Raw genomic sequence first — 27,697 nt, 5'->3', positions numbered from 1 at the left:
ATGGCTTGGAACCCTCCACCTGCAGTGGCGATGATTGTCAGCCTCCAGATAGATTTGAAAGTAGAGCCAGCAAAATGTATTTTCTTACTAGATATGGGAGTGAAATAAAAAGTGATGCCAAGGTTTTTGACCTGAGCAACTGGGAGGATAGTGTATCTATCACTGAGATAGGCAAAGTGGTGGGTAGAGGAGTTTTGGTGGAAAGATGAATTTAGTTTTGGATATGTTGAATTTCAGGTGTTGAGTAAGCAGTTGGATATGAGCCTCGTTTCAAAGTGTTTAAGAGTTAAATCAATTGTACTATTCAATTGTACTATTTATTTTTATCACAGAAACTTTAAAAAATACTCTATGTATGCCACCGATGGAATTTTGAATTCTACCTCTGCAACTAATAATACAGTATATGTTAATTAAATTGAGTGTAAAAAAAAATACTCTATATGGCAAAACTGCAACTATCAGAAATAGGATCTGGATAATATTGGATGTTTCTATTAATCAAATGTGATCCTCAAGAATGATATTCCATTTTAGATTGCACTTCTTCAGTTACTATTAAAAATAGGATTTTTCATGTTTAGTGCCCATATGGGTTTCTATTGTAAATTTCTTTTATCATTTATATATTTTTCTTCGAGGTGTGCATGTATATTCATATATATATATGAATATATATATATATCCCTTAGTATGATATTTGATTATTTGTCTCTGATGTATTTTGCCAATGTATTCTCTCAAAAGCTCAGAAATTTGACCTCAAATCTCAAATAAAATATATCAACTTTTTGTCTGTTTCTCTTTTAATACAGAAGATGAGAAATGAAGATAAGAAAATAACACTTTCCAGCTTTGTTTACTTCTCTAATTTGGATCTTTATAAAGGTATGTTTTTCCCTTAAACTATTTCAAGAAATTGCCTCCCATTTTTCAAAATAATCTTTCTATTTTGACATCAAATCCCGTGTGATGCAAAGATTTGGATCAGTGGAAACTGAGGTCTCTAGAGTTACTGTGGTGCTGGATAGGTTTAATGTAAGATCTGAGATTTTGTTGGAGAGCAAGTATCATCGGTGGGTGACCATGAGGGGACTACGAGAATCTTCCAAGAATGTTCCAAAAACCGTGACCCTAGGATGACTCCAAGGTCAGTCCTGGAGAGCACTGTCAGTAATCAGGAGACTAGTATGTCAACTGGCAGCAGAGAAGACTCAAAAAACTTTTTTTATAAATATTTTTACGATAAGAGAAACAATAAAAATCATGAGAAAAGTAGAGAAAAAAGAATTTTTATAAACAGCATTTTTTTTTTTTGCCTGACCGATTTTATTGTGACATCCTTCTCTCAGGTAGCTTTTGCCTTATTGTGAAGTTAATGCTTGTTATCTGCCAGCTGAAATATTTTTGTCTCTAACTTCCAATCTGAAGGGATTTCTGAAAACCAGCAGATTTCCTATGTGACTTATATCCTTCCCCTGTCCTTGAACAACTCAACTCCCCTCCCCTCCCCTTTTCTTTCCACCCTCTGTCTCCATCAAGGGGCATATCTATTTTAACTTTCGTAATGGCTTGGTAACAGCTCTCTTATCTTAGGTTTAGACTTTGGTTATTTCTTATCCTATTGTCATTTCCTTTTTGTTGTTGTTTTCTTTAGTTGTTCTTTTATCTAATTCCTTAAGTTGTATAATTAATGCATTAGTTATCAGCCTTTCTTCTTTTTCTTTTTTTATAAAGATTTTTATTTACTTATTTTACAGACAGAGATCATAAGTAGGCAGAGAGGCAGGCGGGGGTGGAGGTAGGGGTAGGGGCAGGCTCCCTGCTGAGCAGAGAGCCTGATGTTGGGCTCTATCCCAGGATCCTGGGATCATGACCTGAGCCGAAGGCAGAGGCTTTAACCCACTGAACCACCCAGGCGCCCCTAGCCTTTCTTCTTTTATAACATAAACATTTGGCTCTACATTTTTCTCTGAATTCTCTTCATTTGTGTTTAACAAGTTTTATATGTTATATTTGCATTATATGTCAGTTTTAAGTTATATAATTATTTTCATTATAATTTCTTCATGGCTCATGGGTTAGGATGTGTTTTAAAAAATTCTTAAAAGCATAAAACATTTTATTTTATCAACAATGATTTCTAACTTAATTACATTCTGATCAGAGGATGGATTCTGCATTAACCCAATTCTTCGAGATTTACTGAAAATTGATCATGTAATTGATTTCCTACATGATCCATTTTCTGTGTTTAATTTAGTAGACTGTATATTCCTTAATTTCTGTTTTAAAGTTCCAAAAAAAATCTCATTAGTTCAATCTTGTTAATTGTGCTGTTCAGATTTTTTTTTTTTTTTTTTTTTGGTTTGCTTGATCTATCTGTTACTCAGACGTATATGTTAAAAGCTCCCCCTACTTTGGTTACTTTTCCAGTTCTCTTTCTCATGCTCTCCTTTTTTTTTTTTTAATCTACTTTGTGACTTTATTAAGTGCATAGAATTTTAGAACTATTTTAACTCCCTTGTTAATTAAAACATTTATTATATAGGAAATCTACTTATCACAGTTTTAGCTCTAAACTTTGTGAATAATAGAACATCAGCAGCTTTCATCCATCAAGTATTTGCATGCTTATTTTATTCTTTTACCTTCACTCCTTTCAGTTCATTATATTTCAGAGTATCTCCTATAAATACTATTTTGTATGATTTTTAATCTAAACCAATATGGTATTTTTAGTTTTTTTAATGAAATCAATCCATTTAAAAGTATTGTAATTACTGATATACTTGAATTTATTTTTACTTTCTGATATCTTTTCTGTCTTTCTTTTTTCTGTTTTTCTAGATTAAAAAATTTCCCCTCACTTTACCCTTTTCTCTTTCCGTTGAAGGATTTATTTATTTGCTCTGTATTCTTTTAATTAATATCCTAGAAATTATAACATGCAACATAAACTTGAAGAATTCTAAAGTGAATCAACATCTTTTCTGAGACTGCTTTAACTGCCTTGAGCATATTTTTGGCTCACAGGCATTTCTTATCTAGTGCTAGTGCGATCTTACTATTTTTTTTAATCGTTATAGGCAAAGCTCATTCAGATACCAGTTTCTCTGCTCATTCCTTTCTGTATCTCAAGCCTTCCTCTTGGAATTTAAAATTTGCCTTTTAAATCATGCTTAAGAATTTTTTTCATGAAACTGTTTCTATAATCAAGGCTTTATTTTTTTGTTGTTGTTCTTGAAAAAGATAGTTTTGTTGAGAAACATTGTTTTCACTAAGATACTGAGAGACATTTCTCTTTGAATTTGAAGACTTTCACTATCTTATTTCCTGTGCTGCTCTTGAGCATTTCGGCTGAGCTTATTTAGTGTTCTTTTGTAAGTAATCTTTCATTTCTTTCTAACTGTTATGAATTTCTTCTTATTTTTTCCACAATGTTCCCCATGGTGAATTTTTTTTTAATTTTGTTTGAGATTTATTCAGTCTCCCAACTCTGAGAATTTTGATAAATTGTATTTCTTAATTCCCAAAAGAGAAACCAAAGCATATTTTTGGTGCATTTATAGTTAATGTTACATTATCTAGTGTAGTCCTGTCGTAAGATGTCTCCTATATTGACTATATATCACTGAGAAATAAATTCTCTACTTAAAGTTTTATACATCATGATTGGAAGAATTTCCATGGGTAGGTTCTGTTTCTGTTCGTTTTACCTTGTTTCTTTTCCATGACCAAATATTTCCAGTGCCTACCACTATAGGATACACTTACATTGCCATGTGTCCTCTGGCTCTATTCCTTTATGTTAGGAAGCTAAAGAATCAACACAGCAAGTGGTAGAATTATTCCTAGAAGCCAGTCCTACTCTGGAATGGTAGCAAGAGCTTAACTATACACAAGAGTGATTGTTAACCAAATAAATATATCCCACTGGAGTCAAACTAAATGAATAACTAACTCAATTTCATTTTAGATTGATCCCTTGAATGCCTATTACCTCTCTTAAGGCAGCCAATAAAAGGGGAAGTGTGACAAAAGGGAATTTGGACAAGAACAAGCCATCAGTCTTAAACAATTGCAGTTCATTGTTTTTCTTTTAAACATTTTACCACAACACATGATCATGGGACCTCATGGCTCAGATTTCCTTGGGACCTTGAAATGGGCTTATGCAAGCAAGGAGCCCAAAATGTACTCTTCTGCAGCTTTACTGTAAATCCACCTCTGTCCAATCTCTACCCTCTTCAAAGTTATATCCTCCCTAAAGCTAACCATTATTCTGAATTTGTCTTGACTTTATTTAAATGGAATTGTACAGCAAATATTTTTTGTTTTTGTTTTTGGCTTCTCTCACTGGACTATATTTTGGTGAGATTCACCTATATTATTGCATATGGCTATTATTTGTTAATTTTCTCTATAGCATGACATCATGTGAACAAACCACATTCTTCCATTGATGTAAATTTGAGTTATTTTTAGTTTAAAAATCTTACAAATAATGCCACTATCACCATTTCTATTGTGTCTCTCAGTGTGTGTGTAGGCATTTCTTTTTAACTCACACCTAGTTGTAGAATCCACAGATTATAAGCCTCTTCAATTGTAGTAGATAATGCCAAACTCTTTTCCAAAGTATTATATCAACTCTACTTCCACAATTGGTGGAATGAGAGTTTCCATCATCAGCAATAGTCATTATAGTTAGGTGGGTAGCGAAATAGCCTTCAAGATATGATTTTCATTCCACATGACTTTCATGTATTTACTAGCCATTTGAATGTCACCTTTGGCCAAGTGTTTGTTGAGCTCTCTCGATCATCTTTCTATTTGGTTGTTGGCCTGTCTCCTATTGATTTGTGGAGATATTCATAGTTTTCATATAGATGATCTTTGTAAGTAATATAAGTTGCAAATATTTCTTTATATATTTTATTTATTTATTTGAGAGAGAGAAACAGAGAGACAGAGACAGAGAACATGAGCAGGGGAGCAGCGGGAGAGGAAGAAGAAGATGCCCTGCTGACCAGGGAACCTGACATGGGGCTCAATCCCAGAACCCTGGGATCCTGACCCAAGATGAAGGCAGACGCTTAAAACTGAGCCACTCAGGAACCCAGTTGCAAATATTTTCTCTCATGTACTGAATTTGTAATTTCAATAACTATGTGTTTTTGTATTTCTAGACAAAATGATCAGTTCTTTCCAAATATACTTAACCTATTTTTGGTAGACTTAATTTCTTTATATTTTTAAATTTATTCAAGCATTGGAAAATGTTAAAGTTTTGTATTCAGGACATCAATATTTGAAATTTCCTGAAATCAAATCTAATTTTATTTTATTTTTTTCCCTTTTGCAAATTCTCTCCTGTGGTTTCTTCACATACTTGTGTTTGGGAGGAGTTGGGTAGAGGCAAGAGGGGGATGAAATCCTGGTTGAGGTTGTCCTTTGCTACTGAGAACTGAATTTTTCCCCTGCCGTGTGCCTATGGTTTTTTTTTTTTAAATTTTATTAACATATAATGTATTATTTGCTTCAAGGGTATAGGTCTGTGAATCCTCAGTTTAACAATTTAGGCTACATTAAATTCATTTCTTATAACTGGTGTGATAGACTGGAATTTGTACTCAACTTGCTAAACAATAGGAGACACTGAGGAGTTTAAATGTGAGAATAACATAGTTAGATTTTTGATATTAAAAAGAGACAGAGACAGAACAATTTGGGTAGATAGTTTGAGGTTGGGGATGAATAGTTGGAAGCTGGGGATGTTAGGATGTTATTGCAATCATACAGATGAGGGGTAGAATAGACAGGTAAAATAATAGTGGTGGTAAGAAAGGATACAATGACTCACAGACAATACGCAGTTACAGAAAACATCAGTTTAAGTAGAAATTAAAATAATAAAAAATACCACTGGGTCAAAACCCGCATCTTTGTAAAGAGGAACTTTCATTCATTATTGATGGCAATATAAATCAGCCAATTCTCTAGGTAGAGAATATGATAATATATACCAGAAACTATGAAAACAAAAGTGCAACAGTATGCCTTTCTCCAACAATTCCACCTTTAGTAATAACTAAGGAACTATGGACACAAGCCTGTGAAAGTGTATGAACAAAAGTTTTCACTGTATCTTTGTTTCTGAGGTAGCAAATTAGAAAAAAATCTATGTATTTATTCTGTAAAATCAAAGGGAAGCACCAAAAATGAAGATGTAAATTATAGTCTAAGTAATAAAGTAGGTTGCAGAATAATATTGGAAAATATTATACCATTAAAAATAATAATATGCATATATAGAATATATTTGAAAAAATAGGTAATATAACAATGCTTATATCAGCATATTTTTTTCTATTGCCTTGTATTTTGAGAATGCATATGGATCATCATGTTTTGAAAAGTGATAAAGCAGTTAATAGGTACTTCAAAGAAGCCAGTATCGGCTACTGGTTTAGTGGGGAATCTGATGAACTTAGATGCTGTGCGGGACTTGTTTGAAAATACAATTGGATATATCTGAATCTCAGTTAGAAAGAGTCTGACGGTAAAGCATTTAAGATGAAGTGGCTGATGTCAGAACTTTTTCCAATGTGTTTCCAGGAACTTTTGTACTAAATTTTATTATTTATTTGTTTATTTTTGCTTAAAGATTTTATTTATTTATTTGCCAGAGAGAGAGAGAAAGTGCACATGCGAGCACAGGCAGGGGGAATGGCAGGCAGAGGGAGAAGCAGGCTCCCCACTGAGCAGGGAGCGCCATGGGGGACTCTATCTCAGGACTCAGATTGTGACCTGAGTCAAAAAGGTTTTACCAATTGAGCCACCCAGGCGTCCCTGTACTAAATTTTAAATGCTTAGTTAAAAGAATGGTATAAGCATCTATTTTGGCAGTAATTATCAGCCTCTTTCCTTTGTGGCGTTAAACATACTCTTCCCCAAGCCCTCATACTACTGGTATTATTATATTTATCAGATATTAGAAATCCCATATAGATTGGGTGGGCTATGCATTTTGAAAATATATATTGTGTAATTAAGTAATGATTCTATTGGTCACTATCTATAAATAAGGCACTTCAGGGGGTGTTTTAATTCTACAGTTCAATAAAAATCCTGTCACTAACGTTTCCCTAATATATCACTTTTCAAGGCAAACTTTGAATAACAAATTCTTTGATCTTTACTTTGCCAATTTGAAGTTTAGATTTTTTTAAAACTCCCGACACCAATTTTTTTTTAAGACAAAGGTCTTATTTATCATAATAATATGGGAATTTATCTAATGTATTTATGGATCCTATAAGAATTTAACAAATCCTATTAACTGTGGTGTTTCAATTTCATAGGTAGGATATTGTTCACAAATCTAAACCAATCAAAAGTGAAATAAAAAAATAAATGTGTATTTCTAGGAGTGCTTGGGTGGCTCAATCAATTAAGTGTCCAACTCTTGATTTTGGCACAGCTCATGATCTCAGGGTCCTGAGATGAAGCCCTGTTTGGGATCCTTGCTGAGGATGGACCATGCTTATGGTTCTCTCTCTCCCTCTCTACCATTTAAATAAATAAATAAATATTTCTGAAACTGTTAAGAGTTTATCTCTGCAATGTAGTTAAAATGCACCCAATCTTCTCCATTCTCCTACTAGTAATGGAAGAAAAGCAGGTGAGGAAGGGGTCCTGACCTAAGAAGAAACTGCTATTAAAAGGAAAAAGACCCCCTCCTGTTATTCTACACCACCCTGAAAGGAGCCCACCACCTTTCCCCCACATGAACAGCTCCCTGATAGGTAGGTAAGCACATGGACCAAAACCTGATTGGGTGACAGGTGCATGGAGGTTTCATCAAATTAAAACAGCCAACCAACAATCTCAAAAAATCCCTAGACTTAGAAACTCTGAGCGCAACCCTCTGGGGTCCCCTCCCTCTTCTGAAGCTTTGTACTATCATCCAATAAACTTTGGTTTGCTGCCTGTCATTCTTCCTCTGGTCTACCTCTTCATTCTGCCGAGTGGCATGACCAAGAAACATGGGCACTAAAGGAAAAGAAATCCTGAAACACTAATTCAAGCACTAACTTTTTTCCCCTGAATTATTGCCTCACCTGGTCTTCCTCCTCTCAGTATCTTCTTATTTCAGACTTTCACATTGCCACTTTAAGCAGCTGGTTATGTAAAGTCTTGGTTAAAAAAATCTTCACCGCCCCAATTCCTGAAAGACTAAAGTCTTGCCTGGAAAGCAAGATCATCTACATTTCGACCCCATCCCATCTTCCTGATTTCATTTCTTTATATGTTTCAAAACATGCCCTACAAGTGAATTCTCTTGCCTTCTGCATACTGTGCAAGTGCTGGAAATTTCTTCCTCATACCCTCTTAGCCTTCTCAAATTCTTATTGATAGGTAGGAAAACTAATCTCTAAAGTCTGTTGTACTTTTTCATTTATCTAATGGTAATTCTTTTCTCTAACAGGTAAGTAGGTTTCCTGATTCTCCTCCTGAATCTCGTGCTGAAGCACAAGGTTGAAATGACTGGCCTTTTCAGCTAAAGGAAGACTGTTTTGTAATAAAGAATAGTCTTTCTTGAGGACTCAGATCAAACATCACTGAAATTGTCACAAGTTCTCTTTTTCATCCCGTGGCTGCATGCATATTTATGTTCTTAGCCATGTATTTTCCTCCCAGTCATGTGGACACCTGTGGTGGACAGGTAACATTATTCGATTGTACTGGTCACAAATTCCATTCCTACTCATCGATCTGGAGAAGAATCCTTCTGTGCGTTTTAGTAACAATTCAAATGAATGAAATCATTTTTAAAGTGTAACTAGTGAAAAAAAAAAAGACTTTTGAGTTCTGGGAGGAGGCAGAGACAAAGATTTTTAAGTAAGGACCCAGGAAATAACACCTACCTCTCTTTTTATTCTCTGGCATTCTGAGACTAGGAAAAATTATTAATGATACATTTATACTCCAACAGTTATTACTGTGGTATTGGCTTTAGTAAGTTAACACATGCATAAAATGCTACTCAGAAAGTGTTTCTTTCCAAGTTCAACCCCCACGCCCTTCTCAAAAAAAAAAAAAAATGGAAAAATTTGAGTGTCTTGAGAAAAGTTTAAATGTATCCCTTCCTCATATTGGCCATGACCTTGAAGTCTTGGGTTGCACTTAGGGTCATTGCCCTTCATTAGTCTGTGGAGACTAATGCTAATTGAACCCACTGCCTGGGAGTTTTCTAAGTGGGGGAAAAAAATAAATACTTTACATTTGTAAGATGCTTAATTTTAAATAGACTATTTCTAAATCTGTGGGAAATGTTCTGTTTCAAATTTCATTTGGAGCAAGATGAATTAAAAAAGAGATGCTTTTCCTTGGGTACCTTCATAAATTGCTTCTAAAACTTAATTCTTTTCAGATACTTTGTAACATAATAGTTTCTTACTCCTCAGTGCTTTTAACTGTAATAATGTTCTTCTGGATAACATGTTTTCACTGTTTGTATTTACCACAGTTCTTTTTGAATTAGGCATTAAAGTAAGTTTTTCCTGACATCAAAGATGTTGGGATCATCCCTTACTCATTACTTACACGATTTTTTTGTACCTCTCATTTCTGCAGACAGACACTTAGAGAATAGGGCCCAGACAGAGATTTGCTTGTGTCCTTTGGTGTTTCTCTTGGGAGGAAAAAAAAAAAAAAATCACCTCATGAGATGACAGGATTTTTTATCTTATATACTGTTTATTTCAATTTGTGCACTTTTAAAACCTGTCATGATCTTTTTTGCCAGAACATTGAATGCTCAAGTTTGGCTGATATCTGGTTAGGAAATGAGACTGTATCAGTCTCTGCTGTCACGGGCTTCCTGACCAGTTCTGAATTATTCCTTGGTTTGTAAGCTCCCTCTGCCATCAAAATCTCTATTTGGCTTTTCTAATCTAAGAGACACTAGCTAGTCTCTGTGGCTCTTAAAAACCCTGACCCAGCCCGAGACCTGGGCTTTGACTGGCCTCTTCCTTAGGGGGCTCCTTTCCGTTATCTCTTTGGAATTCAACCTCTTTCTCTGAACAAATGAGTCACATTTATCTAAACCTTACCTTTCAACTCTTTTTCCGTGCCCCCCTCCCTTTCTTCTTTTTCTGCTTATGTTTGGGGCCTCTGGAAATCTGAGCCTGGGGAGAAGAAAAACAAATACGCTGCCCTTTTCCTAAGAATGCCTGGTCTCTTAGCCTTTCTGTGTCTCTGCAGCTGACACAGAGCCTCCATATCCATTTCACCCAGATTCTTCTCCCCGGAGCTCTTTTATTCCAAAGTGAAGTGAAGAATTTATAGTCATCTGATGAATTCCAACATAGTAATTCAATTGTTACATAGAAATTTGACTGCTTCAAAAGTCGGCTGGGCTTATCTTATGGATCAATACTGTTAATTACGTTAGTAACAATGATCACTATCAACTGATCCCTTTTTTTTTTTAATGTGCCTGTGCTGAGCTAAGTGGTTTACAGAGTGTTTTATAAGAAATCTAGATTTACCAAATAATAATCCCTTCTTCATTTAGACAATACTGTGTGTTATGAATCCTGCTGCAGACAGTCAATAAAACATGTTTAGGATAGGGGTCCTCAGATCAGAGACCTGGGCTCAGTTCTTTGTCTGCCAAGGAGTAGGTGTGTGACCTTGCATAAACTATTTAACAGTTTGATCCAACAAATATTTTTGAAAATATACATGCCATTATTTATTTTTAAATTACCTTAAACATTTTTTTAAAAAAGATTTAATGTCAGAGAGTGAGAAAGCACAAGTAGGGAGAGTGGCAGGCAGAGGGAGGGAGGGGAGAAGCAGGCTCCCCACTGAGCAAGGTGTAAGGAACTGGACTGTCCCCTGGAATCATGACCTGAGTCGAAGGCAGATGCTTAACCGACTGAGCCACCCAGATGTTCTATAACTTAACTTAAAATTTAAAGTTGCTTGTTGAATGTATAAGTTTCAGAACTTAAGCTATATCATTAATCCAAAGAAATGATAATACCTAATTCATAGAGATATTATGGAGAGTGAGTAAGATTATACATGCAAAACATGTAGCTTAGTGCTTGGCACACAGCAGTAGTCCATAAACTATAGTTACCTCCCCCTACCCCGGCAGTTCTCAAACTGCTAAATTCCTGAGGTCAGGAAACTGCCAGACTCTCATTCTTTGTACATCACAGTATTTTATCAAAATGTCTAGCATTAAACTGCCTGGGATAGAAAAAAAAAGGAAAGTTATAATAAAATGATAAAAAAAAAATAATTTTTATATATATATTCAATCAGTCTTAAAGCAATGTCCAAATGTTTATACTTTTCCATTTCATTTTTTATTTTTCAGATAAAATCATTATTTTATCTGATGAAGTAAGTGGTTAATCATGGATCTGATTCTCTCCTTTCCAGTAAAATTTAAAAGGCAGAGGCATTCAAGATGTAGCAGAGCTCCTGGCTAGTCCCTCAGAGTGCTGATATTTTTAGAACACAACAGAAGAAGGGCATTATAAGCTTAGAAAATTTTGAGAAAAGTAGCCTAAGAGAGTACAATATATTCTGATTTATATTGATATTAGGAAGCCCCAATCTGTCAAGGAACAACGATAAGGAAGCAGTTCTATTATTTTAGACATACACGTAATTATTAAGATTAGATCTAAATTCTTAGCACTGAGTTCAAATTTCCAGCCTGCTTTCTTTTTGTGTTTTTGTTTTTTGTTTTTTGTTTTTTGTTTTTCCACACAGCACACCCAGGTGTGGGGCCTCTCGCTCCTCCAGGAACATACTATAAAAGTTGATGCTTTTGAAACTTTGCTTATGTGAGGCATTGGGTTAAGATTGTCACCTTCTCTCTTACTATCCTCCTCCCCACCCCAGTTGTCCTTTATCAACAGTCCACTCACCCTTCAAATCTTAAGTCAGGGTTGCAACCTCTGCTTTTTCATTTCTCCTCAGCAACCCTGATCTTCATGTTTCCACAGTAGTTTTGTCAGCATCTCTAGCATAGCATTTACTTGAGTCTCTCTTTTCTTACGATTTTTTATTTTTTTTTAAAGATTTTCTTTATTTATTTGTCAGAGAGACATAGAAGAGAGCACAAGTAAGTGAAAGGGCAGAGGGGGAAGATGTCTCTCTGCTGAACAAAGAGCCTGATGTCGGACTTGGTCCCAGGACCCTGGCTTGGGATCATGACCTGAGCCGGAGGCAGACGCTTAACTGACTGAGCCCCCTTATGATATTTTAAAAATAGAAAATCTGAGTAGCTTATCACCTTGAAAGAAATTAAATTATTAGTTATTCTCTCCACAAACAAAATATCAGATACAGGCAATTTTATGAATGAATTCTCTAAACTTTCAAAGGAATGGATCGTTTCAGTTGTATAACATTTTCAGACAAAGGAAAACCAGGGAATACTCCTCTACTCATTGTATAAATAACCTTGATATCAAGATTAGATGTAGGCAACAAAGAAGAGTTAATTATGGACAAATCTACTCCTGAACATATATACAAAAAAGTCCTTAGCAAAATGTTGGCAAACTGAATTCAGATGATATGCAAAAAAGTATAAACTGAAATACTTTATTCCAGAAATTCAATTTGCCTTGATATTAGAAAGTCTATTAATGAACTTGGTGCTTACCAGATTAAGGAAGGGAAAAATCTAGATGCATTTATCAATAGAAGTACATAAATTATTTGATAAGAATCAAAATCCAATTGATGACTAAAAAAAAAGACCTTAGCAAATTGGGAGTAGAAGATAGTATATACCTGACAGTCTAGAGCAAATACTGTATTTATTGGAAAAATGTTAGACACATTTGTTTTTGAATCAGGACTAAGGAATGCCCAGTGTCACTGTTTATATTCAACATTGTTTAAAATCTCTAGGTTGTAAATCTAATTATACATGATAATTCCCACTTATAGGACCACATGTCCCTGCCAGGATCTGGTAACTGAGGTGTTCTAGGGTGCAAAACCAGACAAGCCCGACTGCGCTGTATTGAGTATCTTTTCCTACCTCAGTTTCCCCATGGGTATCCGATGTCTAGCACTGTGCTGTGCACTGTGGCAGCTTTCATGCACGTGTGGCTGTTCAGCACTTAAAATGTGGTTAGTATGCACAGACATGTACTGTAAGTATAAAATAAAACACTATATTTCAAAGAGTGTAAAAAATGCAAAATGTCTTACTAGGAATTTTTTAATGACATGAAATGCTAACATATTGGATATATCATTAAAATTAATTTTACTCCTTTCATTGTGCCTTTTAAAATTGTAGCTACTAGGAAATCTGAAATTAATGTGTGCAGGTCACAGAGTTGCATTATATTGCTAGTGGACAGCTCTGGCCTAGAATAAATCCAAACTGAATGATGCAGGGGTGGAGATTGGAGAAATGCTGGCAGGATGGAGGAACAGCCCTGCTCTCCCTGTGATGGCAGCACCCATCACACCTGGGAGGCCCCCAGCTCTACAAAGAGAAGACAGAGCTGGGGACGCAGGAGTTGTCCAATGGGAGATTTCTGGTTCCCACCTGGGTTGCTGATTTGGTGCCACCTTGGCTGCCTCAGATTGCAGCCAGCTGGAGACTGTAGTGTGGCCACGACTGTCACCTTTGGTGACTGCCATGAACCTCTTACGTTTGGTGCCAGGCCTTTGAGGCTGGAATGATAAGTGTCCTGCTATTAATAACTTCCTGTCTCTCTCATTAAACTCTACGATTCTTGAAGAGGTCTTCTGCCTTACCATCTGTCTGTTGCACACTGTGTAAACACAAAACGTTTCAGACATAAAATACACTCCAAACTTATTTTCTGAATCAAAGTCAAATTATTTCTTAGTTCAAAACTTTCCATAGGGCCGCTATTCTTAGTCTTTTCATTCGCTACTATGCGTCTCAGGATGATAAGGAAGGACGCTTTCTTTAGGTCTGCATATCCCAGAGGACACAGAATCCCTTCACAGTGCGCAGGTCCATGGTGTTCTTAATGTATGTCACAGAGCCTCCTGTTAATATCATTATTATTCGTGTATGTTGAATTCATGTTTTTAAACTGATTTTTATGGTTCTAATTAAGAAGGCTTTGTGTAAATGATCTATGAAATTCCATTTATGAAATCTATGAAATTTCATCGTCATCGTCATCATGGCATTTGAATGTCTCAGTGACTGAATAGATAGTAAACTTTTTTTTTTTTGTTTTTTGCACCTGCTTTTTTCTTGACTCTTCTTGCACTCATACTGCTAACAAATGGACTCACGTATTTACTGGTGTTTTTGAACGTGTACTGTATAAGGAAAGCTCAGTTAGGGCTGCGAGATACCCTAGCTATGTTCTCTATCTTTAAACTGTTTACTCTCTCACAAGGGAGTTAAACACACCAATAACTTTAGCACACACGGTGTGTGAAAAGCGTGAAAGGAACTGTCAGAATTCAAGACTGTCAGATTGGGAAAGAGGGATCTCTTCCACTTGAGGAGATCAAAAGCAAATATCATTGTTGAGATGATGTCTGGACTGGGTCTTAGATGGTGAGTGGGATTTGGAAAAGTGGGGAGGATATTATCTCTAGGCAGAGGGAACGGCATGACAAATGGCAGAATCTTGTAAAAAATGAGGTTTCACTGTATGAGCTGAGCAATAATTTGGAGGTTTTTTTTTTTTTTTTCCTCCATAAGTAAGTGTTGTGTTTGTTTTATGTGATAGGCAATAGGAAAGTACTGGAAAAAAAAAAAAGTGAAGTTGCGTGAGGTGATCAAAGTGGTCCGTTAGTAAGATAATGTAAACTTGTTGTGGAGGGTGATTTAAGGAAGGTTAAGAAGGTATTCCACTTCAGAAGAGTGTTAATAGGACAATGAAATAAGCAATGCGAAAACTGCTTCCCAGACAAAATTGACAGAATTTAGCAAATGATAATGACATAGGTAATGCAGAGAATGAAGGGATGATAACCAGAGATCTGAAACTAATATGCTGACTAGTGGAAAAAATGACATTTTGCAATTCTAAATGCAACCAGAATGCTCCAACTTTTTTTTATCTTAACGTTTCCTTCAGTAGCAAACCTCTCTCCCCTTCTTTTACACTTCAGATTTTTTGTAAAATAGTTGCCTTCATGCACTATTTCATTTTCTATACACTCTGAAATCTGTTTTCCATCAAGGCCACCCCACCAAAATTTTGTAGGTAAACGTCTTTGAAGATCAATCCGTGGCTTAATACAACAGGCAATTTCTATTCCTTATCTTACTTGACCTCACTGAGCTATTTGAGAATGGTAATTAATCCATGCTTTTGAACCTTCTGGTATCTTAGGTTCTGTGACACCACTATCTCTTTGTTTCTTTTCCCACATATGTGGCTATTTAAAGAGCAGTGCTTCCTCAACCTGTTTCATAAACTTTTGTGCTTCTAACCTTCTATTTTCAGACCTTATGTCTTATTACTCTATACTTGCATGTTCCTGGTTTCACTCACTTCCAGTGCTTTTTAGATGAGAATTTATTGAGCACCTATCTTTCACAGGCATTCTGTTGATGAATCCCAAATCCACATCTCCATCTGTAGCTCAGCCCTTTCTCCTGAGCTCCAGATCCCAGATGCCTGTCTGCCTGCTTGAGTTAATCTCTTGATTGTCTCCCAGGCTCTTCAAAGATAGTGTTCTCCACTCTGATCCTTCCACAGACCTGCTCTTACTCCTCTATCTTTTTTCTTGTGAATGGTGATATCATCCACCCAGTTAACCCAATTAGAATCCTGGGAACTGTGCCTGACTCTGCATTTCAGTAAATGATAGTATGGAGAGAAACCAAAGGCCAGAGACCAGATGTCTTCCTTTCATGACATAGAATTAAGTACCCCCTGCAGAAATGGGAGTACAAAGAAGGAAAACTTTGACTAGAAAGCATTTAAATGAGAAATAACCGTGTTTCCATGGTATTGGAAATGGCATACTAGCGATCAAAAATCAAGACTGAAGTGAATTGTAGAAAATGAATGTTAAAGTTTTGCCCACCTGAGTTTATGGCTTAACATTATGAGTTAAATTTGTTCAATTACAATATACTTCTTCATATTTTTCAAGAGGTTCCTTGTAACCTTTAGGATAAAGGCTCAAAATTATAGCATGAAATCCAAGACCTTTTCAGATCTGGGTCATACTTACCTCTCCAGCTTTATCCTTGGCTACAATTGTCTTTGCATCCTACCCTTCAATATACATGTTTTTTTGTTTGTTTGTTTTGTTTTGTTTACCTCTAGGACCCTATATTTGCTCTTACATTTTCCTAGAACATTTTTCAGCCAAGGTCCATTTGATTCTCATTAATTAATTAGTTAATTAATTAATATTCACCAAACAGCTAACCGTTTACATAGCATTATCTAGCACTGAAGTCCTCAAAATGAAAAAGCAAAAAATCCCTACTTTCAAGGAGCTCCTTATCTATTGGAGGAGGCAGGCACAAGAGGTAAGGGTATTGATGGTAAGGATACTGACAGAAATATATCACAGGTGGTATCCCTGGAATTGAGGGAAAAGTTTGGGAAGGCTTTTCCTAAGAAGTGAGCATATGAGAACAGCCCACGGGAGTCTCCTAATTTTTAATGGTCAGGAATTGCTTTCCTATGTTTAGAAAAAATTTTCCCTTCTGTAGTTGACCCTGGTTCTTTCCAATGAAGGAGCTACCAATAATATTCTAAATGAGTATGGAGGTTTAAAGTAGAGAAATTCAGAAAGATAAAATGGTTTGAGCTCCACTGTGGCCCTGCTGAATCACGATCTTCAGTTGGAGTCCAGGCACTTTATTTCAAAAAACAGTTCTAGAGGTCATAGTGATATACATACAAGGTCAAGTACTATTGTTAAATAATCTCAAAGAAAAATGAACAGGATCTCTTTTAGTCATTTGCATTTTGTTTAGAACACAGCCATCCTTTCAGAAATTCTTCTAGGATTATCTTAATTCTGAAATAGGCACCTACAACAATCTGAGCTAAGCTCTATCAAAATACACAAAATTGTGTCCTTCTATCTTCTCCACTAGACCTAAAGGTAGAAACTATGTTATTTGCTAGGGGTAGAAGCTGTATCTTATATCTTGGTATTACCAGGCTTTCTATAGTATCAGAGTAGAGAACACTTAACAGATAATGACTATAATGTAGAACACTTAACAGATTGTGACTGTTTATGGTATAAAGGGAACTCGGATCTTGAAGGAGAACAAATAAATTTCATTTTGCATATATTGAGACCAAGGTGCCATGAGTTTATTGAGTTTTAAATACTCAACAATCAATTAGAAATGTGGGTCTTGAAGTGAGAAATAAGTCAGAACTAAAACTGTTAGTTGGGTAATAATCTTCAGGATGATATTAGTTGAAACCGAAAAATAGACATTATCTGTTTGAGAAAAGTGAGTCTAAAAGAGGACAAATCACAAGAGTCTGGAGGAATATATATAGACATATATACCTATATATTACTTATGCATATATTATAGAAATTATAAGTATTACATATATGTATACATATATATTTAGGGGTACAGTAGAAGATGAAAAAAAAACACATCAGAAGCTTTCAGAAATATACAAAGGGAAGCAGAATCAGTGGCATATAATCGAACAGATGAAAAAGTATCATGGTGAAATAATGAGTTGATGTTAAATGCTGCAATTACAGTGTCAAATGCTGTTGGGATATATCAGAAAAGCCAAGAGTGGAGGAAATCCACTCTTGTAGTATAAATAGGATATCAGAGTTGACATGTAAAGAAAGAGTTTCAGCTCTAGGTGGTGGGAACAAAATTTTAATATGGCACTTGGCAAAATGCATAATGATAACTAAGTGGAAGTTTATATAGGAAAGAGAGTGAATGATAATTTGAGGGATTTATAGGTGAACACAAGAGTTTGTATTATGTTCAGACCAACGTATATTTGGAAGGAATGTCTATTTGTCCAACAGTTGACAAAGGCAGATGGTGGAAAATATTAAAAAGGGAATTGGTGGTAGAAGATGATCTTAGGCAAAGTAGGATATGGTATGGAATCATTCCAAGTGTAGGAGATGGGAGAGGTTCAAGGCAACTTTTTGCATGACAGAGTAAAGACAAAATGGATGAGGTTACAGAATCATTTTAAGATAGAAAGGGAATTAATTTTCCCAACACCATTTATTGAAGAGGCTGTCTTTTTTCCATTGGACATTCTTTCCTGCTTTGTCAAAGATTAGTTGACCATAGAGTTGAGGGTCTATTTCTGGGCTCTCTATTCTGTTCCATTGATCTATGTGTCTATTTTTGTGACAATACCATGCTGTCTTGATGATGACAGCTTTGTAATAGAGCTTGAAGTCCGGAATGGTGATGCCACCAACATTGGCTTTCTTTTTCAATATTCCTTTGGCTATTCGAGGTCTTTTCTGGTTCCATATAAATTTTAGGATTATTTGTTCCATTTCTTTGAAAAAGATGGATGGTACTTTGATAGGAATTGCATTAAATGTGTAGATTGCTTTAGGTAGCATAGACATTTTCACAATATTTATTCTTCCAATCCAGGAGCATGGAACATTTTTCCATTTCTTTGTGTCTTCCTCAATTTCTTTCATGAGTACTTTATAGTTTTCTGAGTATAGATTCTTAGCCTCTTTGGTTAGGTTTATTCCTAGGTATTTTATGGTTTGGGGTGCAATCGTAAATGGGATTGACTCCTTAATTTCTCTTTCTTCTGTCTTGTTGTTGGTGTAGAGAAATGCAACTGATTTCTGTGCATTGATTTTATATCCTGACACTTTACTGAATTCCTGTACAAGTTCTAGCAGTTTTGGAGTGGAGTCTTTTGGGTTTTCCACATATAGTATCATATCATCTGCGAAGAGTGATAGTTTGACTTCTTCTTTGCCGATTTGGATGCCTTTAATTTCCTTTTGTTGTCTGATTGCTGAGGCTAGGACTTCTAGTACTATGTTGAATAGCAGTGGTGATAATGGACATCCCTGCCATGTTCCTGACCTTAGCGGAAAAGCTTTCAGTTTTTCTCCATTGAGAATATTTGCGGTGGGTTTTTCATAGATGGCTTTGATGGTATTGAGGTATGTGCCCTCTATCCCTACACTTTGAAGAGTTTTGATCAGGAAGGGATGCTGTACTTTGTCAAATGCTTTTTCAGCATCTATTGAGAGTATCATATGGTTCTTGTTCTTTCATTGATGTGTTGTATGTATCACATTGACTGATTTGCGGATGTTGAACCAAACTTGCAGCCCTGGAATAAATCCCACTTGGTCGTGGTGAATAATCCTTTTAATGTACTGTTGAATCCTATTGGCTAGTATTTTGGTGAGAATTTTCGCTTCTGTGTTCATCAAGGATATTGGTCTATAGCTCTCTTTTTTGATGGGATCCTTGTCTGGTTTTGGGATCAAGGTGATGTTGGCCTCATGCAGAAAAATGAAATTGGACCATTTCCTTACACCACACACGAAAATAGACTCAAAATGGATGAAGGACCTCAATGTGAGAAAGGAATCCATCAAAATCTTTGAGGAGAACACAGGCAGCAACCTCTTCCACCTCAGCCACAGCAACATCTTCCTAGGAACATTGACAAAGGCAAGGGAAGCAAGGGCAAAAATGAACTATTGGGATTTCATCAAGATCAAAAGCTTTTGCACAGCAAAGGAAACAGTTAACAAAATCAAAAGACAATTGACAGAATGGGAGAAGATATTTGCAAACGACATATCAGATAAAGGACTAGTGTCCAAAATCTATAAAGAACTTAGCAAACTCAACACCTAAAGGACAAATAGTCCAATCAAGAAATGGGCAGAGTACATGAACAGACATTTCTGCAAAGAAGACATCCAGATGGCCAACAGACACATGAAAAAGGCTTCATATCACTCGGCATCAGGGAAATACAAATCAAAACCACAATGAGATATCACCTCACACCAGTCAGAATGGCTAAAATCAACAAGTCAGGAAATGACAGATGCTGGCGAGGATGAGGAGAAAGGGGAACCCTCCTACACTGTTGGTAGGAATGCAAGCTGGTGCAACCACTCTGGAAAACAGCATGGGGGTTTCTCAAAATGTTGAAAATAGAACTGCCCTATGACCCAGCAATTGCACTACTGGGTATTTACCCTAAAGATACAAACGTAGGGGCGCCTGGGTGGCTCAGTGGATTAAAGCCTCTTCCTTCAGCTCAGGTCATGATCCCAGGGTCCTGGGATCGAGCCCCGCATCGGGCTCTCTGCTCGGCAGGAAGCCTGCATCCCCCTCTCTGCCTACTTGTGATCTCTCTCTCTCTGTCAAATAAATAAATAAAATCTTAAAAAAAAAAAAAAATGATACAAACATAGTGATCCAAAGGGGCACGTGCACCCGAATGTTTATAGCAGCAATGTCCACAATAGCCAAACTATGGAAAGAACCTAGATGCCCATCAACAGATGAATGGATAAAGAAGATGTGGTATATATACACAATGGAATACTATGCAGCCATCAAAAGAAATGAAATCTTGCCATTTGCGACAACATGGATGTTGTCAGGAACACGGCAGAGATATCCATTATCACCACTGCTATTCAACATAGTACTAGAAGTCCTAGCCTCAGCAATCAGACAACAAAAGGAAATTAAAGGCATCCAAATCGGCAAAGAAGTCAAACTATCACTCTTCGCAGATGATATGATACTATATGTGGAAAACCCAAAAGACTCCACTCCAAAACTGCTAGAACTTGTACAGGAATTCAGTAAAGTGTCAGGATATAAAATCAATGCACAGAAATCAGTTGCATTTCTCTACACCAACAACAAGACAGAAGAAAGAGAAATTAAGGAGTCAATCCCATTTACGATTGCACCCCAAACCATAAAATACCTAGGAATAAACCTAACCAAAGAGGCTAAGAATCTATACTCAGAAAACTATAAAGTACTCATGAAAGAAATTGAGGAAGACACAAAGAAATGGAAAAATGTTTAAATTTTTTTATTTTTTAAACATACATTTTTATCCCCAGGGGTACAAGTCTGTGAATCGCCAGGTTTACACACTTCACAGCACTCACCAAAGCACATACCCTCCCCAATGTCCATAACCCCACCCCCCTTCTCCCAACCCCCCTCCCCTCAGCAACCCTCAGTTTGTTTTGTGAGATTAAGAGTTACTTATGGTTTGTCTCCCTCCCAATCCCATCTTGTTTCATTTATTCTTCTCCTACCCACTTAAGCCCCCATGTTGCATCACCACTTCCTCATATCAGGGAGATCATATGATAGTTGTCTTTCTCCGCTTGACTTATTTCGCTGAGCATGATTCTTAAGCCAGCCTTGGCCTTTTTGGTTTCATAAGCCAATAAAATTTCTAATTGTACTGATATAAATTTGCCAGCTTTCAAAATTTTTATGTATTTTTGACAATTAAGGACAATAAAAAAGTCCCTGCCATCTGCTAACACTATAATGTGCTTCATCTATCAATTTATTGATCTATATTTTTGTTTCATCATTACCATAGCTCCTTAGCTAATGTTTTATTTTGTCATAAAAACCTTGCTATGGACTGGTTCTAGACTGATAACCAAGAAACCCTGGGTTTCTTGAAAGTGGTATTTCATACAAATTCCTTAGGAGTGGGCATGATTTCAATGCTGAGGTATAGTCCAGAAAAGGAATCCAAGTAGAAGGATCAGCAGAGTAAACGTCCTGTGGCAAGAGAGAGTATGGCCAGTTTGAGGAGCTGAAAGCATGGGACATGACTGAAAGGCCAAGGCTGGCTTAAGATGAAAATGTAGAACCGAGCCAGAAAGGAGAGCCATGAGTCGGGGGAGAGGTTGAAGGGGAAGTGACCAGAATGTTTTCTTCTCATTGACTGCTTACCTCCTGCACCACTAGCTACCTTCTCTGACCACTCTGGGAATTTAAATGGTGGGAAGGAAGGAAGTGTAGGGGGTTCAGTAGTGTCCTCCAAAATTCATGTTCACTCAGGACCTCGGAATGCCTCTTTAGTTGGAAATAAGGTTTTTGTAGGAGTATTTCATCATAATGAGGTCATACTGGCTAAATCTAATATGACTAGTATCCTTATTGGAAGAAGAGAGACAGATACACAAGGGAGAAAACTGAATGAGGAGGGCGGGAGATATTGGAGGGATACATGTACACACCAAGGAATGCTGAGGATTACTGACAACCAGGAGAAGCTGGAAGAGGCAAAGAAGGGTCCTCCCCCTACAGACTTTAAAGAGAATAATAGCCTTGATTTTAGACCTCTAGCCTGCAGGACTGTGTTGTGTGCATTGTTATAAACCACCCGGTTGGAGGTAATCTGTTATGGCAGCCTTAGGTAACTAATGTAGGAAGCTAAGAGCAATAGGTTGCAAGTTTCCATGTGCTTGCTTCCTATTCTCTGGGCCTATAGATGTTCAATATGGACCCTTTATTTTTGAAAAGCACATTTGTGGATTATTTAGGCCTGCTGCTACTGTCCATCACCAGGGACCTCTCACTTACTATCTTGATATAGGTGGTGCTTTCATTTGTGGTTTCTTTCTTTTGTAGGCTCTAAGAAGCCTGGGGTGGCTTTTAAGTTTTACTGACATTAGCCAGGTCATTCCTTAGGTAGCCTTTGTGGTCTGGGCTCTAACACAGCTCAGCACCCTGACTCTCCCTGCTCTGTGGCCCAGATCTGGTCTACAGAAAACCCACAAAATATCTTTTGCTTTATATCAACTTCTGGGAATACAGGCCCATCTCAACTCAGCCACCTCTCTTTGCCCATCCTCAGAGGGGTTAGCCTGCAGTTTCTTGCTTTTATGTTTTCTAGATCATAGTAGTGTAAGGGCCTATTTAGCCAGAGCAGCCCCACCTCGGTTGAACAGCCATTTTGTTGTTTATGCAGTAAAACTTAAATTGACCCTGAACCCCACCCCCAAGGGGAACTTATTTAAAAGCAAGTCAGAAAACCAGTCCCAGGTTACAACGCCCAAATACCAGGGTGGGTCAGGTCAGGTAGAGATAAGAGCCCAAATGCAGGGATGAGTCGGGTCAGGTGGAGACATCCAATCAGTAAAGTGCACATACTGTCTCCCTAGCTACCAAGGAGTATGGGCCCCGTCTTTTGGGGGCCAATTCTCACCAAGGTGATAGGCTAGTTCAAGTGTCTACTGTGGGGTGAATTGTAGTTCAATTGGCCACCCGTGTATGACCTAGCATGACTGTAGCTTTCTCTGTGTATTGCAATTTCATTGGCCACCTGTGTGTGGCCAGGCTCAACCACATGGCCTTTGCTCTATAAAAGTTAGTCTGTGAGGCAGGGAGGGGTTGCGCTCTCTGTAAGAGGCAGCCCTGACCAGTCTGTTTGACAGTCGGTTTGATTCTTGATGCTTGGCGCAAAATTTTCAAGCTTTGCTTGAACTTCGCTTTGTATCAGTCTCGCTCCTTTGACCATGGACCCATTATTGGGGGACCCAACACTGGGGACCCAACAGTAGAAGACCAGCAACTGTAACTCTCAGCTTTAAGGCATACAGGACTATGTTCTCTGAGGGGACTCCCTGAAATTCTTGTAATTAAGTTTGATGATAGAGGCAGACACCCTCCCCAGTTTTCTCCCCAAAAAAGGAGGAGAAATTCACAACACACCAGCAGTTTTTGTTTTTTTTTTTTCAACTTTTGATCCTTGTTGATTCCTAAGGTAAGGGACTTATGGGATGTTTAACTTGTTTTTATAAACCTCCTTTGAGAATTTTTATATTTAGCACTTCTCATTGATGTCTGATCATCAACTTCTTGTTGATATCTGCCATCTTAAGGTGTTGGTTAAAACTTCCACCTTAGTATTTTTTTTTTCCTTTTGATCCGTTTTTAATGTTTGCTTGTTCCTTAGACAGCTACTTCTGTGAGAGCAGACACTTTTTTTCTAACAAGTGTATTCTCAGTACCAACCTAAAAGCTTACCTTATGGTAGGACAATAAATAAATTATTTATGGTATGAATGAATGAATGCAATTATGGAATAAACATATTTCCCTGGTACTAAATTTTATTTTATTTTGTTTTTATTTTTTAAAAAATATTTATTTATTTTAGAGAGAGAGAAAGAGAGTGTGTGTGAATAGGGACAGGGGTAAAAGGAGAGAATCCTTAGGTAGACTCCCTGCTGAGTGTGGAGCCTGTCCTGGGGCTCCGTCTCATGACCCATGAGATCATGATCTGAGTGAAAACAAGAGTCAGATGCTTAACTGACTGAGCCACCCAGGTGCCTCCCTGGTACTAAATTTTATAATAAAAATGTTATGTGATGTTTTAAATAGGGACATATTTAGATGGAACAGTGTTTTCAACATTAGCTTTATAGAAGTTCTAAGCTAACATTCTAAGCTTACTTCATACCATATCTTTAGATTAACTTTTTAAATTTTTATTAACATATAATGTATTATTTGCCCCAGGGGTAGAGGCCTGTGAATCGTCAGGCTTACACATTTCACAGCACTCTAGATTAAATTTTCTAAAGGAATATATGGATGGCATGTCCCTTAGATTATCTTTTTTAAATAGTTTGTTTCTTAGCCATTTTTTAATAGAGAAAACAGATTTTGGTACTAATTTCTTTGATGAGTAAAAAATGTTGATATCTGTAGCTCTTTCCACCATCTTTCTGCGCCACCATACTAGTGTGCATAAATGTGCTGGCGGATGCTCTCCCGAGCATTAACAATGCCATAAAGAGAGGCAGATGCCAGATTCTTATTAGGCCATAGTCCAGTTTCTAACTGTGATGTTGAATCTTGGTTACATGGGTGAATTTGATTGCCAATGATCACTAGCTGGGAAAATTGTTGTGAACCTCATGGACAGGTTAAGCAAGTGTGAATTGTTCAGCCCCTCATTTGATGCACAACTCAAAGATTTAGAAAAATGGCAGAATAATCTGCTCCTGTCCTGCCAGTTTGGTTTTCATTCCTGACAACCTCACTGGCATCATGGATCATGAAGAAACAAAACAAAAACACACAGGAGGGAAAATCTCGGGATTCTTTTTCTAGTAATGTAATACATGCAAATAAGATGCTTCAGTTGAAAAAATTGTTAATATCTCTAGAGCTGATCGATGGCAGACCCATATTCTTGAGAAACTGGATTATCAAGTATTGTTATTTAACATTCTAATATAAATGTTGAGATACTGATACCAATAATTTTCCTAAGTTAAAGGAAGTATTACTCATGTAAGAATCAATTTAAATGCAATCTGTATCAAAATACCAAGAACATTTTTCAGAGAACTAGAACAAACAAAACAAAAATGTGTACGGAACCACAAAAGACCCTGGGTGGCCAAAGTAACCTTGAGAAAACAACAAAAACAATAACAACAAAACAATAGCAAAAAACCAAAGCTGGAGGTATCACACTTTCAGATTTCAAGACCACAAAGCCATAGTAATCAAAACATTATGATAACTGGCACAAAAATAGGTGCATAGATCAATAGAACAAAATAAAGAGCCCAGCAATAAACCTATGCTTGTATGGTCAGTTTATGACAAAGGAGGCAAGAATACACAAAGGGGCAAAGACAATCTCTTCAATACATGGTTTTGAGAAAACTGGCTGGTTACATGAAAAAGAGTGAAATTGGATCACCTTCTTATACCACACACAAAAAAACCACTCAAAATTAAAGATCTAAATATGAGACCTGAAACAATAAAAATCCTAGAAGAGAGCACAGGCAGGAATTCCTCTGACATTGGTCATCACAACATTTTTCTGGCTATGTCTGCCAAAATAAGGAAAACGAAAGCAAAAATAAACTATTGGGGATATATCAAAATAAAAAGCTTTTACACTGCAAAAGAAGCAATCAACAAAACAAAAAGGCAACCAATTGAATGGGAAAAGATATTTGCAAGTGATGAATCCAGTAAGTGGTTAATACTTAGAATATATAAGGCACTTATACAACTCAACACCAAATAAATAATCTGATTAAAAAATGGGCAGAGGACTTAAATAGGCATTTTTCCAAAGAAGATACAGAATTCGCCAACAGACACATAAAAAGTGTTCAACATCACTTAACATCAGAGAAATGAAAATGAAAACCGCAGTAAGATACCACCTCACACCTATCAAAATGATAAAATCAAAACCACAAAAAATAGCAAGTGTTGGTGAATATGTGAAAAAAAGGAACCCTTGTGCACTATTGGGAATATAAATTGGTATAGCCATTGTGGAAAACGGTATGGAGGTTCCTCAAAGAATCAAAAATAGAAATATCATGTGATCCAGTAATTCTACTATTGGGTATTTACTCAAAGAGTTTGAAAACATTAATTCAAAAAGATATATGGATGCTATGTTACTGTAGCATTACTTATAATAGTGTTTGATAGATGAATGGATAAGGAAGATGTGATGCTTGTGTGTGTATATGGATGTATGTGTATAAACACACATGCACGCATAAATGCACACATATCTATACTGGAGTATACTATAGCCATTAAAAGGATAAGATCATACCATTATGACAACATGGATAGACTTACAGGTATTATACTAGGTGAAATAAGTCAAACTAAGAAAGACAAATAGCCTATGTTTTCATTCATACATAGAATCTAAAACAACAAAAACAAATGAAATAACAAGCAAGCAGAATCAAATCTATAAATGCAGAGAAAAAACTGATGCATAGATCAATAGAACAGAATTTCCAGAGAGACGAAGGATAAGCAAAATGGGGGAAGGGGAATGAGAGGTGTAAGATTTGTGTATGGAATGAATATGTCACAAGAATAAAAGACACAGCATAAGTCAATGGTATTGTAATATGGTGATAGATGATAGCTACACTTACGGTAAGCATAGCATAACATATAAAGAAGTTGAATCACTATGTTGTACACCTGAAACTGATTTCATTGTATGTAACTAATGTATAATTTAATGTATTTAAACTAATGTATTAACTACAATATAAAACTAATGCATTAATTATACTGGAATAAAAAATTAAAAAAAGAAGAAACTATCCATTGCTACATAATAACCCCCAAATTTAGAAGCTTAAGACAACAAACATTTATTATTTTATACTTTCTGTGGATCAAGAATGTGATCCCAGCATAAGGAGATTCCCATGGCTCAAGGTTTATCATGGGGCTGCAGCTGTTGGTGGTACCTGTTGGTGGAACCTGAGGTATCATCCAATGGTTTGACAGAGATGAATGGAGGGGAGAGATTTACTCCAAGATCATTGATGTGATGTGGATAGGCCTCAGAAGATCTACGCCCAAGTTCACTCATGCAGGCTGTGTGAATGTCCTCACAATGGATGGTTGGTGTTTCATAGGAGAGCTAGACAGTGAGAAAGAGAGAGTAACCCAGATGGAAGCTACAATCCTTTTTAAACCTAATATTGGAAGAAAGATCCCATTACTTCTGTATTTTATTCCTTAGAAGCAAGTCCGTAAGTCCAACCCACACTGAAGGTGGTGCTTATTCAAGGGCATGGATACCAGGAAGTTATTTCTGAGGCTGTCTATCATACTCATGATGACCTAAAGCAGAAGCTAGAATTT

The 27,697-nt window shown here is 36.6% G+C and overlaps 1 pseudogene; it reads left to right on the top strand.

Annotated features, from left to right (window-relative positions):
- On the top strand, window positions 1-25,150 carry LOC122902706 (annotated as a pseudogene).
- The last annotated feature ends 2,547 nt before the right edge of the window (window positions 25,151-27,697 follow it).

Source organism: Neovison vison, chromosome 1, assembly GCF_020171115.1.
Source record: "Neovison vison isolate M4711 chromosome 1, ASM_NN_V1, whole genome shotgun sequence".
Lineage (NCBI taxonomy): Eukaryota > Metazoa > Chordata > Mammalia > Carnivora > Mustelidae > Neogale > Neogale vison.
Note: the sequence above shows the minus strand (reverse complement) of the source record. Positions and strands in the feature narration are given on the sequence as shown.